General features: G+C 39.8%; 2 long non-coding RNA genes across 3 annotated transcripts in view; one reads left to right on the forward strand and one right to left on the reverse strand.

Moving 5' to 3' along the window:
* LOC311420890 overlaps positions 1 to 15,586 on the reverse strand; it is a 114,138-nt gene that overhangs the window by 65,064 nt on the left and 33,488 nt on the right. The window lies entirely within an intron of this gene.
* LOC311421127 lies at positions 10,821 to 12,761 on the forward strand. Its single transcript, XR_014684711.1, has 2 exons — positions 10,821 to 11,025; positions 11,417 to 12,761. It is a non-coding gene; the product is annotated as an uncharacterized lncRNA (long non-coding RNA).

The raw sequence follows: 15,586 nt of genomic DNA on the forward strand, positions 1-15,586 counted from the left end.
TAGAATAATCAGACGCGTAAAAATAGCTGCCAGCACTCCTCTGAAGAAAACAACAGTTTTATACTCAGATACCTAACTGGTATGGGAGAACAATGGTCTATAAAAGCTGAAGATTACCTGATGTGATTTCCATCAAACTCCCTGAATCAGTTCTCCTTCATATCTTTGGCTAGCTTTCCTTAGAATATTTAATTTTGAAAATGTTAAGTAAGATCAAAACTGTAAGGGGGAGAACCTTTTTTTTTTTAGGCAATTGTAGCAGTAAGGGCAACAGTGCCCAGCGCAGGGAGCATACAACACAAACACAAAGCTCAGAGGTCTCAAGGGCATTTATCAGCAGATATTTGCATGGCCACAAGAATCTTTCATTTGTTTCAGAGAATTCTGTCTCATTTAAATGCAATTACAGCAAAACACCATAAGCAAGATACAAAGAAAACCTTTTTTTTTTTTTTTTTTTTAATAAATTGGTGCATGGAGATGCAAAGCAACTAGGCAAGTTGTAACCAAGAACAGGAAAACATTTCTTTTGGAATAACCATTTTTTTCAAGTTGCCCATCCTTCAAGAAACTTAAAGGATTACTAATTCTCCAATAGCACATTCCTTTACCCTCCTTACCTCTTAACTGCCCAGTAATACTCTCTAAGACAGAAGGCAGTCAGATGAGACAGAATTACAGCTCAATTGTGTTGACTTGCTGCTGCCATCCATTCTGAATGTGCCCCACCAAAAAATAAATAAATAAATAAATAAATAAATTGGGGCACAGCCATTCAGATAATGTAAATGAAAATAAAATCGAAATTTCTTCCACGTTTTAGGCAAGGGAGGGAGCAAGATAGCTGAGCACAAGCACTAATACTACCACTTTAAGTGCTAGACTATCCATACCCAAATAAATATGACACAGACTTGAGTCATTACCTTTCAGCCTACTTGGAAGAAGTAGCTCATTATCATAGTTTATTTGGTTACCTAACAAAATTACAGCATTTCTGAAAGGTACCATACATCTACACTTCCCACTGTGGAGTGGTTTTTGGTCCAAGAGAAGCCTCGTTTACAAAACGTTACAGTAATGTGAACGTCAAGAAATTTGAACAGGGAAAAAAACATATAGGTAATTTTATCAGGTTTATATCTTTTTTTTTTTTTTTTAGATTCTCGTTGAGAAATACATTGCGGTGATATTTTGAATGTGTTGGCCAATTGAGTGGGTTTGCAAAATAAAGACAGATGGCAATGGATTGCCCAAATGTTTCATTGTGGGAAGTCATCCACTTGCTGTGCCTCCAACATGACTGTTTCTAAGATCGAACCCTGCCCGATTCCCCTACTGCTCACAAACCACCTGCTGCCCTGCTGTGGGGCTAGCAGGTATGAAGAGGAGCGCTGTATGGCACTGCTGTGGGGCTAGCAGTTATGAAGAGAAGCACTATATGGCACCACTGCTTTATCAGCTTTGGGAGCAGAAGAGAGTGGTATGAGAAATCCAATATGTACTCTTAGGATGAGGAGTAAAAGCAGTCAAGTCCCATTTCCTTTGAAGTCACTAGGAGTTGATGTGACTTTGAAATCATTGATTTGAAATTTTCAGTGCCCTGGGTGATATCTGTATTTTTCTAAGGATGAGGCGAATCAGGTCAAGGCTATTCAAAACTGTCTGCAGTCCCTGGTGTCCTCAATTCTTCACTCTGAAACTGATGCCAGGCTGGAACAAGATTAAAAGGAAAGCATAAAACTCCAGCCCATGCCTGGCTAACACAGAGCTGAGTGCAAATGCGTTCCTTCTGGGAGGCAGGTCCTATGAGGGGAGGCTGAGGACACTTGAATGGTCTAGTTGGGAGAAAATGAAGCTAAGAAGGGCCCTCATTGCTTCCCACAGCTCTCCGAGGAGGAGAAGCGGAGAGGGAGGCACCGACCTCTTCTCCCTAGTAACCATGGCCAGAACATGTGGGAATGGCACAACACAGCACCAGGGGACAGCAGCTGTCCACACTGGGCATCAGGAAAAGCTTCTAGATCAAGAGTGTGGTCAAACACTGCAATAGGCTTCCTTGTGAAGTGTTTTATGCCCCATACCTGTAAATGTGCAAGAGGCACTTGGATAATGCCCTTAATATGTTTCAACTTTTGTTTAGCTCTGAGGTGATCAGGCAGTCAGACTCAAGGATCTTTGTTGGTCCCTCCAACTGAACTACTCTATTCACATCACAACAGCAATGAACCAAATTCCCAGGACATCCATCACTCAACAGCCAGCTATGCCCACTGTCTGGGAAAAGAAAGTCCCAGGCAGTATCATTTTGGGAACCAGAATTTTTGTTGCTGCCTCTCCTCGCCTTTCCCCAGAGCTTTTCTTCCCTCCTTCCCCAGGGTGACCCAGAGCACAGCCCACATTTGGGCATCTTTTCTCTTACTGCCTCACTCTCTCAAATAACTAACTACACACATAAGGTTCAGTGAGCTGTGAACCAACTATACCACCAGTCCCAGTCAGACTTGCAGCTTGTTGATGGAATTATACAACAAAGATCTGCTACCTTCTCCTCAAGGCTGCATCCATTTTACATCCCCATTATAACTTTACCTGTTTGATTTTCCCCATTTTTCCCCCAACACCTCATGTTGTGAAATCCCTGCAAGTCAGTGCCATTGCAGCCAGAATCAAGGTCTTTGTGCACAAAAATCACACATAGCTTATTCTGCAGACATCTTCCTCTAACGTGGCTCTTGCCATGTTCAGGCAATGCTTTATTTTTAGACTGTAATGGTCATTTCTCACCTGCTTTCTATATCTGTAATAGGACACATCCAGGCATGCTCTTTTTTTTTTTTTCCCATAGCGCTGAACAGTTCACTTATTATACGCTTTAAAATACTGGGCTACTCAGAACTTCTCAGTCTTCTGAGTTGTGAACAAACCACAGAGGACACTGATCCCCATGTCCCTGTCCTTTGACACCTCCAAGTTACAGCTATCAGCTGCTGGTGAGAGCAGGGAAGGAGGTGGTATCACTGCTCTGAAAGCCAGGGTTCTGCAAAATGCATCCTACCATCCAACAGAGCTCCATGGAAAGAGAACATTTCTATTTCTGTATCTGTTTGTACAGATAAGCTCAGGCAGTTTGTATCTTCTTTATAGTACTAGCATTTCTACACTGACAAATATGCAGTATCAGCCTCAGAAATTAAATAAAAAAATCGGACCGGTAGCCCATTCTTTTTCTTCCTTATATTCACATATAATAATGAAGGAGGAAAGAGACTGTCAAATGCAATGGGATATCAGGAAAAACAGCTTTACATTTCAATTAGTTTTAGATATCATTAGGGCTTCTTTACAAATGCCTCCCCTGCAACTTGAGGAAGCCATTTAAATCATCCCCTTCCAGGAGTACTATTTCAGACCCTCCTCCAGCCAGGTATCCCCAGAGTGACCATCTTTGTGTTAAACCACCAAAACTCTGAGTGATGAATTTGGAGAAGCTAAGCTATAAATCTATTGCTGCATTAAGGGATTTCCTGTTAAAAACGAAGAGGCTTGTTTCTCTCTTTTGTGATACAGTTGAGCACTGGGATCGTTTAATCTAGGTAATTAATGTACCGGTATAAATCTGGCCCTTGCCAGTCAGTTTCACTCATGATCCCTGTGACACGATATAATGATCAGGAAATTTCAGAATAAAAATATCAGACAATTTTAAAGAGTTATAGAACAATAAGGACATCTAAAATGTTGGATTACAAAATGTAATTCTTTCTTCTTTTTTTTTTCCTTCAAAAAAACGAGTTCTGAATGTGCAAACATTAAAAACAGCAGATGTGCAGCTATTTTATGCAACATATAAAACATTTTGCCTTTGACAAGATTTATGTGAGGGCTGAGACTTTCATACAAGCAAGACCGAAAAGCCTTGCTATAAAAACGTCAGCTCCACTGCACTAACAACCTAATACCTGAAATACCCTGTCTGGTAAGGAACAGAACTAAACTGAATAGACTGAGCAGTGGTTATTGTCAATGTTGAAGGAGATGGGAGAGAGATGCAACACCTCTCCCATGGTGCTTCAGATTTCATTGAATTGTGCCTGATGCTCTTCGGTCACATAGGCAAACATCCACATTCAACTCCTTTGACCTTTGCCAATGGCATCAGAGGCCACACTGCTATATTTTTATCCATCTCGCAGAAGATCACCAGGTTAATTACGAGAATAAGGCTCACTAATGGTAGTAAGCAACAGTTGCATAGAGCAGGCTGCAGCAGATAAAGGGCAGCTGTTGACATTGAGGAGCCACAATTATTTAGATCAGCCTCAGCGGAAGAAAGAGTCCAGTAGAGTAAAGCACACAACCCACAGCCAGCCGTCCTGACCTCAATACTCACATGCTAAAGTCAAAGCCTGGCCTGAAAGGAATTCATGGAAGAGCACTAATGACAACCATGCTCTGCAAACATCTTTGCAACTTGGAGACGCTCCCGTTGCATTTTATATTGAAAATTTGTTGTCCGAAGTTATCTCAAGGAGAAATTAAAAGTTGCCTAATTTACCATGTGCAGCTCAGCTTTGACTCAGATTCTATTCTCGATCATTACATTATGCAAATTACTTAATAAAGCTTCATAATCCCCTTAATGCAGCCCACACTGGTTTAAAAATTAAAAATCACTATTGTTTCCATTATCCTTTTAATTGGATGATGGCATGACTAATATACAATATAAAAGTCAACTATTTAATCACACAATCATCCTGGTTTACATTTTCTTCATGCCAGGTATTTCTAAATTCAGACATTACGTTGTCAATTAACACAAAACGTATAGCTTTCAGCTTTTTGGACAATGCCTCTGATTCAGTAAAATATTGATTGAAACACATGGTAGGAATGTAGCGTACAAATAAATAATTGCATGCCAGACATTGGATGCTTGAAGTGTTTAGCATCGGGTCATTGCAGCTTGAGAGTGAGCGCACTTGACAGGCAATCACCCTAATAACAAGGCTCCTTGCATTGGCATCAGCTGCAGCATTCCTGGGAAACGGTGAAATTCCTTTCTGCTTCTCTGCATGAAGATGAAGGAAGAAAAGGCAATGACAAGAGCTTCTATTCAGCAGCACATAAGCACCTGTCTTCCTAAGTGATTTGATGAGCTGATTCCTATGCTAAATTGAGTGCCATATATTGCTGCTGGGAAGGGGGAGGCATCAGCAATTCCTCCAGCAAGGTTCACTCTTCAGGAGAGATTCTTCCTGGCTGAAGCAATTCCCCGTGTAATATTACATTGATTCTGTAAAGATCTCGTCTGATATTTGGTAGTATTCACGTGACTGACTACAGAAAATTACTTGGTTAGGCAAAGAACTATGCATACATTGTAGCAGCTAACATCAAAACATTACCAAACATCCAAACTTCTTAGTTACCGGCCAAATGGTTTTGCATCATTTTCCGAAGGATCTCAGCCAGAGATACTCTCATTTTTAAGGAATTATTAATAGATGCTTATTTGCTAATCATTTTGTGAAAGCAGTTTTATGATTTATTTTTTTAATTGTTCTGATGAATTTTCTGCTCTAGAAGAAAAAAGCAGAAAAACAAAGTTGCTGGAAAGTCATGCATTGACAAATAGCAACACATTTCTTCATTTGGACTTCAAAATTGTAGGGTATTTTTAATCTTTGTTCCAAGTATAAAATGTCAATATCTAAATGAATTTTGATTAACCTAGTGCATACTGTTTTTAGATTCAGTTCACAAATCATTCAAAGGTTTGAACTTTACATCTCTGCTCTGAGAAAAATATTTTCAGAAAGCTTAGATGTTCATTAGACAGAAAAGCTTTTATTGCTCATTCTCATCCCAGCCCATCTTCATATTCCCCCTTTAAAGATCTACTTGACTATTTTCCTCATGGTGAAATATTCATGGTTTGCAATTTATGCAGAGGGATTAGTTTAAACAATGCTTCAAAGTTACTATAAAATATGGGAAAGCATTTGAATGCAGGAGAGAACACTAAAACTATAGAGGGCTCATTTCTTCAGGAAGCCAATATATGAAACATCTGAAACGCTCCAGCATTTAATAAGAGAATGTTAAGTTTCAGGTAGCAATACGATTTAGTGTAGGAAGGAGGCAATACTTTTCATAGTAAAGTAAAAATATTTTACATGCAATTTGAATTGTAGAATCATTAGAGAAAGCAGTAGGTATCAATTCCTATAACATCTCTATTAGAAACAACTAGTAACTGAGCTGCAGAGTTCCAGAGCAGACAGTTTTCTCCTGAATTAAATAGCTGCCACCTACAAAACAGATAAGAAACTATATCAGATGTGTAGATTTGAAATGTAATCCAAAACAAAAGGAAAACCAAAACACACTAATGAGGAAATAGACCTGCTGAAGCCCAGAAATGCCAACAGTTTGCAGTACTTGCAAAAAACAGTTTCTAGAGGCATTAGAAGAGCCCAAGTATATCAGAACTCTCCAGTCCAAAGCTTAGATGTCACCAGATCTGAAAGAATTGAACTCTTGATTCGTCATGGGTTACGCCCAAAAAATACAACAGACATTTCTAAACAGGTTGGTATGGTTTTTGTTTGTTTGTTGTTGTTGGGCTTTGTTTGTTTATAATAATTGCACAGCATGGCACATATGGTTTGTTTTCAAAGGTTTTGTACTGTTAGGGAAGAAGTGCTTCATGAAGAAGTTTATCCTTCATCTGTAAAATGCTGTAGTTAAATTTGGCAACAGCTCTTGCAGAAGCTACGAAATTACAGTTCACTTGTGCTGGAAGTAACTGGCTGGTTCCAAGAATTGCTGCATGAAACCTATCACCTGCAGGACTGCAGACAGGATGAACACGGTGGTCCTCTTGGTCCTCAAAAGCCATGAACAGAGAGAACTGGCACAAGCTAACGAGCTCCTAAAGTTCAGATTTTACCCTGACACAAATACATAATGCAGCCTATACTCACACTTCTGTATAACAAAACCAACACTGGGAGAAGTGAAAATAGGGCTTACAGTAGGTAATTATATTCCTGTACCATACCGGCATCTCCTTTCCCCTTTCATTCCCAGCACAGAAGGTTTCAGGGATACATGGACACAAGAGAGCCGTGAGCCCTCTCATTACAAGGCTCTGTCATCGTCACCAGCCAGAGCTTCCCATCGCAACCAGCTGCTTTCCAGCCTGATTCTTCCTTACACTCTGATCAGACTGAAGGAAGAAAAGGAAATTTTCTTGTGCTCCTGTCCACCTTCACTTGCTTCCTCCTTGGTTTGGTGCACTCCCGGCTCCCCATCTACTACTTTGATCATCTCCCTTAAAAGGGAGCATAAATAATTGAGCTGCTGAGCTTTTGCACAGATCAGCTGCTGAACAAACCCCTAGCAATATCCTCATTGACATAAAGGTGAAGTAGCTTCCCCAAAGTAGTAAAAAAATAAAATAAAATAAAATAAAATAAAATAAAATAAAATAAAATAAAATAAAATAAAATAAAATAAAATAAAATAAAATAAAATAAATGCTGCAACAAGGCTCCTGAGCTGAGGATGAGGTGCAGAAGCTTGGATGAGTATTGATACGACATGCAAGGAGGAATAAAAGCTTTCAGAGTCTCACATAAATGACTGTCAGCACCACTGCAGCATGAAAGAACATATAATTCTTTCCTCCTATTTTCTCTCTTTCAAGAAGGTGGCCCTCAGCAACCTTAAGTACCTTTGTATACAGTTTGTTTGCTCATTCAGTTTTATAGGTATGGCATTTTTTAGGGTTCTAATGTGTTTTGTAGATGCAATAAATCCAAATAAGTATTCATAAACTCTTCTATTTCCCCAGGACTACTCCCTTTTATGTGCCTGCATGATCTCTACCAGAATCATTTTACCTTAATTAGTATCTTTGTACTATGCTACCACATGGTGTTGTTTAAAGCCTGCATATCTCATTGACTCCTACCTTCCAAAACACGAGGAATAAAATCAGCATGGCATTGCCCACGGTGGAGCACAGCTGGCTCAGAGCTGGCTGCAGTTGAAAAGACAGCTTTTCTCACAAGTTTTAGAAGTTACCGAGTATTTTTCAATTTAACAATAGAAACAGACTGGGCTTCAAGTTTCAGCCACTGTTTGGTAGGTTTTGCTTCTGTTTTGTCAGGAGCAACTTAAAAGTATATTTAATTAAAAAAAAAAAAAATAGAGTATACTCCATAGAAGTTTTTCTTTGTTTCTTACTTTGCAAAGTCTGTTGAAATGAATAATTGAACTGTTTTCTGTATGATTGTTGGTAGGGAGAAAATAATGTAGAATAACATACACAGTAACACAGAAACAGACTAAAAAAACACTTTGAGGTTAGTAAATAAGTGCTGAAATCAAGTCTGCCTCCACATGAAAAATACATACAAGCTTTTAATAGCAAAAAACACGAATTTCCCTTCTTAATATAAATGTAATGCAAAAAATAAAATAATTTTAAAAAAGCTACCGGTTCAAACTGTATCAAGATCAGACACCGTACCAGCAAGTCCTGGTTCGTATTTCAAGCATTTCAAGGCCCCTGTACGGTGCTGCGCGGGCATCTCTCAGTGTGATATCGCATTAGCAGTCCTGCTGGGAATAGCAGCCACAGCCTAGAGGAGATATCTGCAAAGCCACCTAGCAAGTATCTCATCATATCAGGATAAAAAGGAATTTGGTTGGCTCAGGCTTGTCTTTGCCCAGGATGCTCACTGTGAATCTGCTGGGCTATTTTGGTTTGGTTTTCAGGTTTTGTATAAACTGTTCAGGGTCCCATGCTTCCTTCCTTCTTCTTCCTTAGCCCAGGGCAGAGACTGGTGTGGCATTGTGTCTCAGCACTACTGTTCCTCGGGGATTATTCAAGGAACTTAAATACATACAGATATTTACTGTGCATTAATACATTTCTTACCCTGCCCAGCTTCAGTAAATATATTGGTCTGACTCACATCACTCTGCCTTGCTAGCTTTCTAGATGCTGTTCCATTCACAAAGAAGCCATACATGTTCACAGCCATGTTTCCATAGGTGAGAAGTCTCATTTATTTATGCCTGCTTCTAAAAGTTTAATTTCACTGGCAGTCTTTGGCACTCTTTCCCAAAAAGCATCAGGAGGCACATGAAAGCAAGTTAAGTGTGAAACAGTGGTTTTCGTGTCTGCTTCTGTGTATAAATCTTGTGAAAGCCATTAACACAAACAGAAAAGAAAGTGTCTTATGGCATTTACATGCTAAGTGAGTGATTCTATTTCTACTAGAGAAGATGGAAAGGAGAAAGGTATGTTCCAAAGGTGCTTTTCTTCAGCAGAAAGCAGAGGACTCCTTCGAAAATAGCAGCTCTTGAAATTAATTTTGAGTTTTCAGAGTGTTAAGGGTTAATTTTCAATTGATTTTTCAAGTCAAATAATATTGTTAATTAAGCCCATTAGTCGTATGTAAAGGGCCAGTCATAAATAGAATCCATTATGCTAGGCACCCAGGGTAGGGAAGTATTCCTGCCCTGAAGACCTTCTCTTATAAAGACAAAAAATATATATATTACACAAAGAGACTTGGACAAGCATCAGCTCTTTTTCTTAGGTGCAGAAAGGAGTTATTAAACATCAGGTAAAGAAATGTTTAAAAAAAAAAAAACAACTGCAAAGGCTAAGTGAAACAGAACTGGAGAAAGAGGTGGCGGTACAGAGTGACAAATACTAAGGGAATAGTTGGGTTATGAATGGGGTGAAGCCCTGTGGGAGCTGCAGGAGGCCCTACTCACCTGTGCCTGCTAAGGCTCCTTCCCACTGGGGCTGGGCTGCCTTCCCTCCCGACACCACTATGCAAAAAGCAGTGGAAGGAGCACAACAGCCTCCTGTTCAGAAAAGATACTACCCAAGTTAACCTTAGGAAATTATGAGGCATGCACATGATGCAAATAAGACACGGTCCTTTTTTAGTTTACAGGGTATCTAGTCAGGCACTCAGAGTAGCAGGAACAGGTTTCTGAGAAATGCCTTGGCTGCCTTCCCTACAGCTCTTCACTTGCCCAGGTATCCCTTCATCATCTGAAAGGAGAGGCGTTCCTCCTGCCTTCCCAGTCACAACTTGGAACAAATAATTTAAAAATGTACATATTATATGAAACAAAATGATCCTTCTCCCTCACAGGCTTCCTGAAGCCTGTGCACGGAGTACAAAAAGACCTCTCATTCCAAGGGTAGATGTGTTTGCTGCAAGTCTCAGCAAGTTGCTAATGCAGTAAATTATACCATTGAAAAAATGAGGGTGACAACATCCAGCTGTAACAGCAGGCACACAAAACATAGGTAAACAGTTTAATTACCCAAACATTTTCAGCTCCACAGAGAAATTGATGAAAGATTAAATTCCCTTTTTAATCCCCTTACATTTGCCTCATGTGAACGTTCTCCTCCGAGAAACACAACCCTATTGTTAAGTTAAATAGACATAAATACAGCCTGACCACTCCTCCTCAGCTTTGCTTCTCTTCAAATCAACCTTACATCATCTCTAGTCCTTCTCATTATTCTTTTAGATGAAGAAATGTGTTGGAAGGAAAACAGATTTTCCTTTTCTGGTACATAGTCAAGGGGAACTCGTTCCCTGTGCAAGCTCCTTGCAGCCCATAGATGGGAGTAGGAGGTTTAAGGCTTAAATAATCAAACTTCCTCCAAAACACAGAAGTGCCACATGACCCGCAGCTGCCATAGATTTTGGTTTGGTTTCTGTTATAATGGTAACAGCAAGGCTTCTAAACACTTCAGCTGGAACAGCTCAGTTGTCCTTGCCCCTCCAGCCCCTGCCACCCCCGAGAGGTGGTCCCTGGTACCTTGCCACTTGTGGTACTCGCTTTCCTACAGCTCCTATCAAACTGCAGCAGGTTGTGTGCTGTAAGCAAGCAGAGCAAATTATTCAGAAGAAACAAGGCTTATGGCAAAGATTCTGCCCGGCTGAAGAAGCGGATTTTACTATGCAAATGGTAATTGCAGCAATCTTTAAAGACAAGTTGTTGACAAGCTTTAGGCAAGGTAAAAACAGTGGAAAGCAATTAATTTATTATTTTTCCTGTAAAGAACAGTGTATAGATAATGGCCCATTGTAAGCATGAATAATATTGGAGCTGCAAGCAACGTGGTATAATTTTAACATTCTACAGCCTTTTTTAATCAATCTTATTGATGTTCATCACATCCATAAAGCTCAAAAGAATGGGTTTACTAAACTTAAGGAAAATATAAGATCTCATTTTGTGCCTTTCAGTTTCTTCATTATGTTGCCATAATGTCATCAGTGTAATATATTTCACCCTTTTGCCTCCGTTTTAACATTCATTTTTTGATTCTGCTATGATTATATCTGCTTCTTCAAAGCAATGAGAGATGAGTTATGAATGCTGCTTTAACTCCACTACAACATCCAGGAGATGAGCACGATGTGCTGAGAGGGAAAAAAGAAAAAATTACCTGCTTTAGGACTCAGAATTCAACACTAACGAGCAAAATATCTTACCAGCTGACACTGGCCTGAAGGAGCTATGGGATATTAACAGGGGAAGCAACAGCTGGGACTGTTAGAAACCACTAGAAGATCTGCATGGGTTTCCAAGACAACTTTGGCCAAAGATTAGCCAATTTAGAAATACTTTATACTCTACTGAAGTCTGCAGTAGGAAACAAGATTATGATAACTTCAGGACAGAGAGTTCAGAACACTGACTACATCTGCACAACCAAAACAGTAAGGCCTAATGGACAGAACTATTCAACAGCCACATGGCTGCTGCTCCTGTAACAGGATCAGGAGCCTGCTGACTACCTCTGGACGTGCTCTGCAAGGCAGTTTATTTCATCCTGCTCCTCCACAGAAGATACACAATGTTCCAATGTACAAAGCTTACGGGAGATCAGCCAGATGCAACGGGCAAGACCAGCTCCGGACAGCTTCCTTCCACCAGTCTCACTAAAACAAAGGACCCTGCATTGAAGAGGGAGAGGGTAACAGGGAATGAAATGTTGAAGCTAGTTCTAAGAGGTGGTAAGAAGACTCGAGAATTCACTTCTTATGCAAGTTTTTAGACTTGAAAAAGACATCTTTTATTCCCAATTTGACCAGCATCATGGAAGAAGCTTTAGTTAGCTATTTAAACACCTTATAAAATTTCAGATACACATAGAACTTTGCCAAAGTTTCTTTCAAAGCTGTGTGGGATAACAATGAGAACAAGAGACTCAATATTCTAGGGCTTATCTCGTTCTCAAGCCTTCTCTCCAAATATCTGAATGCTACCATCCTCTCATAAAACCAAGAGAAACCATTGCACAAGATCTGAGATTTAATTAACAAAATAAAGTCTGATTTAAAAAAAGAAATACATTCAACTGTCGAAGTTTTCTGCATGAACAGGGTATCAGAATGATTTGAGATTTTTCTTGTCAAACAGTAACAAAGCAGAAGTAACAAAATGAACATGCACACACAGGGAATTGTTCATCTGATGTGTTTTGGTTTTACTTGAAAAGTTTGTGTTTTACCTGCAAAGTTTTCAAAGTCATCACTGAGCATCTGAAATGAAATTATTCAGAAGTTGTTTGTTACCAAATGCTTGCCCTCAATCTGCCTCATCTCTGTTTGTAATTCCTTAGGGAGAATGACACTTTTTTTTTATTATTATTTTTAATAAACAGAAAATCAGAAAACAATGTCTTGGAATCTTGCCACTTTCTTATTAAAAATGGGTATCTACGCCCAACTAGTTGTGTACAGACAAAAAAAATCTGCGAATATATAATTGCAAGCACAACGGCATGTAAATATATTCAACAATTCATCTTTCTTTAGAAGGAAAACAAGCCTAAGGAAAAAGGCACACTAGACAAAAAGTCTGAAGCATTCCAAATGCATCCTCCTATGTTTGCAGTGATCACTTAAAAAAAAAAAAAAGTGTGAAGGTGAGAATTATATTACCCATTTGGTAATTATTTTGTAAGAGAACAATCCAAAAGAAACAAGACTGCAGTTAGACATCACTGCTGCCCACAACAGCTTGAGCAGCAGCTGCCCTGCCCACCCAGTTGCTCCAAGGCCCTACACGTTAACCTGCACTGCCCCTCTATGAAAAGCAGGGATGAACACCTGCGGGTAGGAACTGCTTAGCCTAGCAAAGAGGTTCACATGTAGCTATAGACTAACAAACTACTGACAAAACATGAAACCCCTAAACATGCATTTGGATGATTCAGGTCATTCAAATCTTCAGGCAAAAAATCTCATTTACTTGAGCTTACATGGAAGTAACTACTTGGTATTTAGCACCTTTGTTGAAAAACATTATGAAGTTCTTTATTTGCCAAATGAGGTATTCAGTTTATTTCAGAATACATAATGTTGTGAAATATGTAAAATTATTATATATTATATATAAAAAATACATATATTATACTAGAAGCACACGGGATAGTCTCCTGTCTTTAGTGTGACACACATAGATTGGGGAAATAACAGACACACATACACATGTCCAAATCAGTAGGTGATAGAACTAGTGTCTATCAAAGCCTAATTAGGAAACCCCTGCTGACTTCAATGAGCTTTGGATCCAGCTTTCGTTGTTTATATACCACTCAAGCTTTTTACTTGCCCTTCGGAATCCAACTGTTGGATGACATTTATACACTCATTAAACTTCAGTAACCAGGTAAGCCCTTGGAGACCTGTGCACCAAATCCAGGGCGTGCTGCATCCATGCTTCCTTAACTGGGAAGGAAATCCAAAAGTGACCAAAGCTGAACAACTCCTACTGCTTTCCACTGTAGGTTGTGATATGGTAATGAAATGTTCCCAAAACTTTACAGGAACTGTTCTCATTTAATCAAAATGCATTACAGTTCCCCAGATTGAAGTATTCAACATTAGTTTTCAAGAAATCTTCCTCATTTAAGGCAGATGTTTGTAAGGAGGTTTTGCATTTGGATAAAGGTCACCAACTACAGCTGGACAGGTCATTCTGTGCCACACAGCAAATTGCTCCTTTGAGCCCACATGAGATTTAATATCCTGTGAATCAAAGCGTAACATGCTTTTTGTTTGCATACAAAGAGCTTTATCACAAGCACGCACCAGCAACCGCTAGTAGAACAGACCGTAACTAGTGAGACAGACAAACCTCTTTGTCCCAAGAGCTCCAGGCAGTGGGTCTGATAACATGCAGCATCTCTAATAGTCATAGCAGAAGGACTGCTCCTTGCAGAGCAGATTATGAAGAAAAAGGGACGACTTCAATCATCACAGCAGGATGCCTTCTCTTTGTTTTTCTTAACATTTCTGCTTGTGGTCCTCCAAGTTTTTTCCTACTTCCCTGTCTTGTTAACCGGACACCAAAACACAAGTACACAACTCCTGGGGTACATGGTTTAACCAACACCTCCCCTTCCTTCTCCAGAAGTTCTTCACCACTCAGGGTGACGCACACACTAACCAAAGATCACCATTCATCCCATCCATGTCAGGGCAATGGAAATAGCTGGGTCTGTACATGACAGAGCCGAGGAAACCAGGCATGAGATCCTCTCCACTTGCTTCATGACCTCCACGTAAGTTTGCCCTGCAAGCCATAAAGGCATAGCAAGTTAGGTACATAAAATGTGAACAGTTTTCATGTGTGACTGGTATTTTCCAGTCTGAAGGTAGGGTAGAATATGCATTTAATACTCCATGAGAAACTCTGTACTCTAGCTTTACTGCAGGGATCACACCGGTGTCTGTGAACACAGGAGACCCCGTGCTGTTCCTGTACAGTATAAGCTCACCCATTCCCATGAGTTTATCTTGATTGTTCTTTTCTTTAATGAATGGTTACATGGAGGGTAAAACACTTCTCTCCCATATCCTTTACCTGACCAATTTGAAATGTATTCATCTGAACAGCACAAAATACGAGTAAAACCCATGCCAGTGACACTGGCAGTGTCAGAGGAAGCACGCACAACATCAGAGCTTGAGCTAACATCTCCTGACAGTTGTGGCTGATTAAATGCTTAACCTCTCCATCTTACTCTCCTTCCCTGTTGATGCAAAATGAACATGAGAACCTTGCTAACAAAGCCAGAAGACGGAACTCATCCCCAGCTATTGCAGAGGAAGTAAGATTTATGCTTTTTACTACCATTTTTATCCTGCTTGAGTCTTCCACACCCACCAAGAACCTGTGCTGTCAGGAAATCTTGGGAAGAACACAAGGAAAATGCCCCAACAGAGGAGACTGAGTCTGTCCATACAGAAAGGCTGCAACCATAGATAGTCCCTGAGGTGTTATCAGGCCCTTAATGTAATACATTAACATTTGAATAACATTTTAGAAAGAACTGAAATATAACTGCAAGGGAGTTTTCTTCAAATTGCCAGATAAATGCTGTTCATCAGCAGCTGCAAATCCCACACGTAGAGCTGCTTATTTTTGACCCCAAAACTGTGAACTCCAATAGCCTGTTGTGAAGCTGAAGGCACAGAGGTCTTCACAAGCAGAAAACTGAAAGACACCTCCT

The sequence above is a fragment of the Aythya ferina genome, assembly GCF_964211825.1.
Source record: "Aythya ferina genome assembly, chromosome: 18".
Lineage (NCBI taxonomy): Eukaryota > Metazoa > Chordata > Aves > Anseriformes > Anatidae > Aythya > Aythya ferina.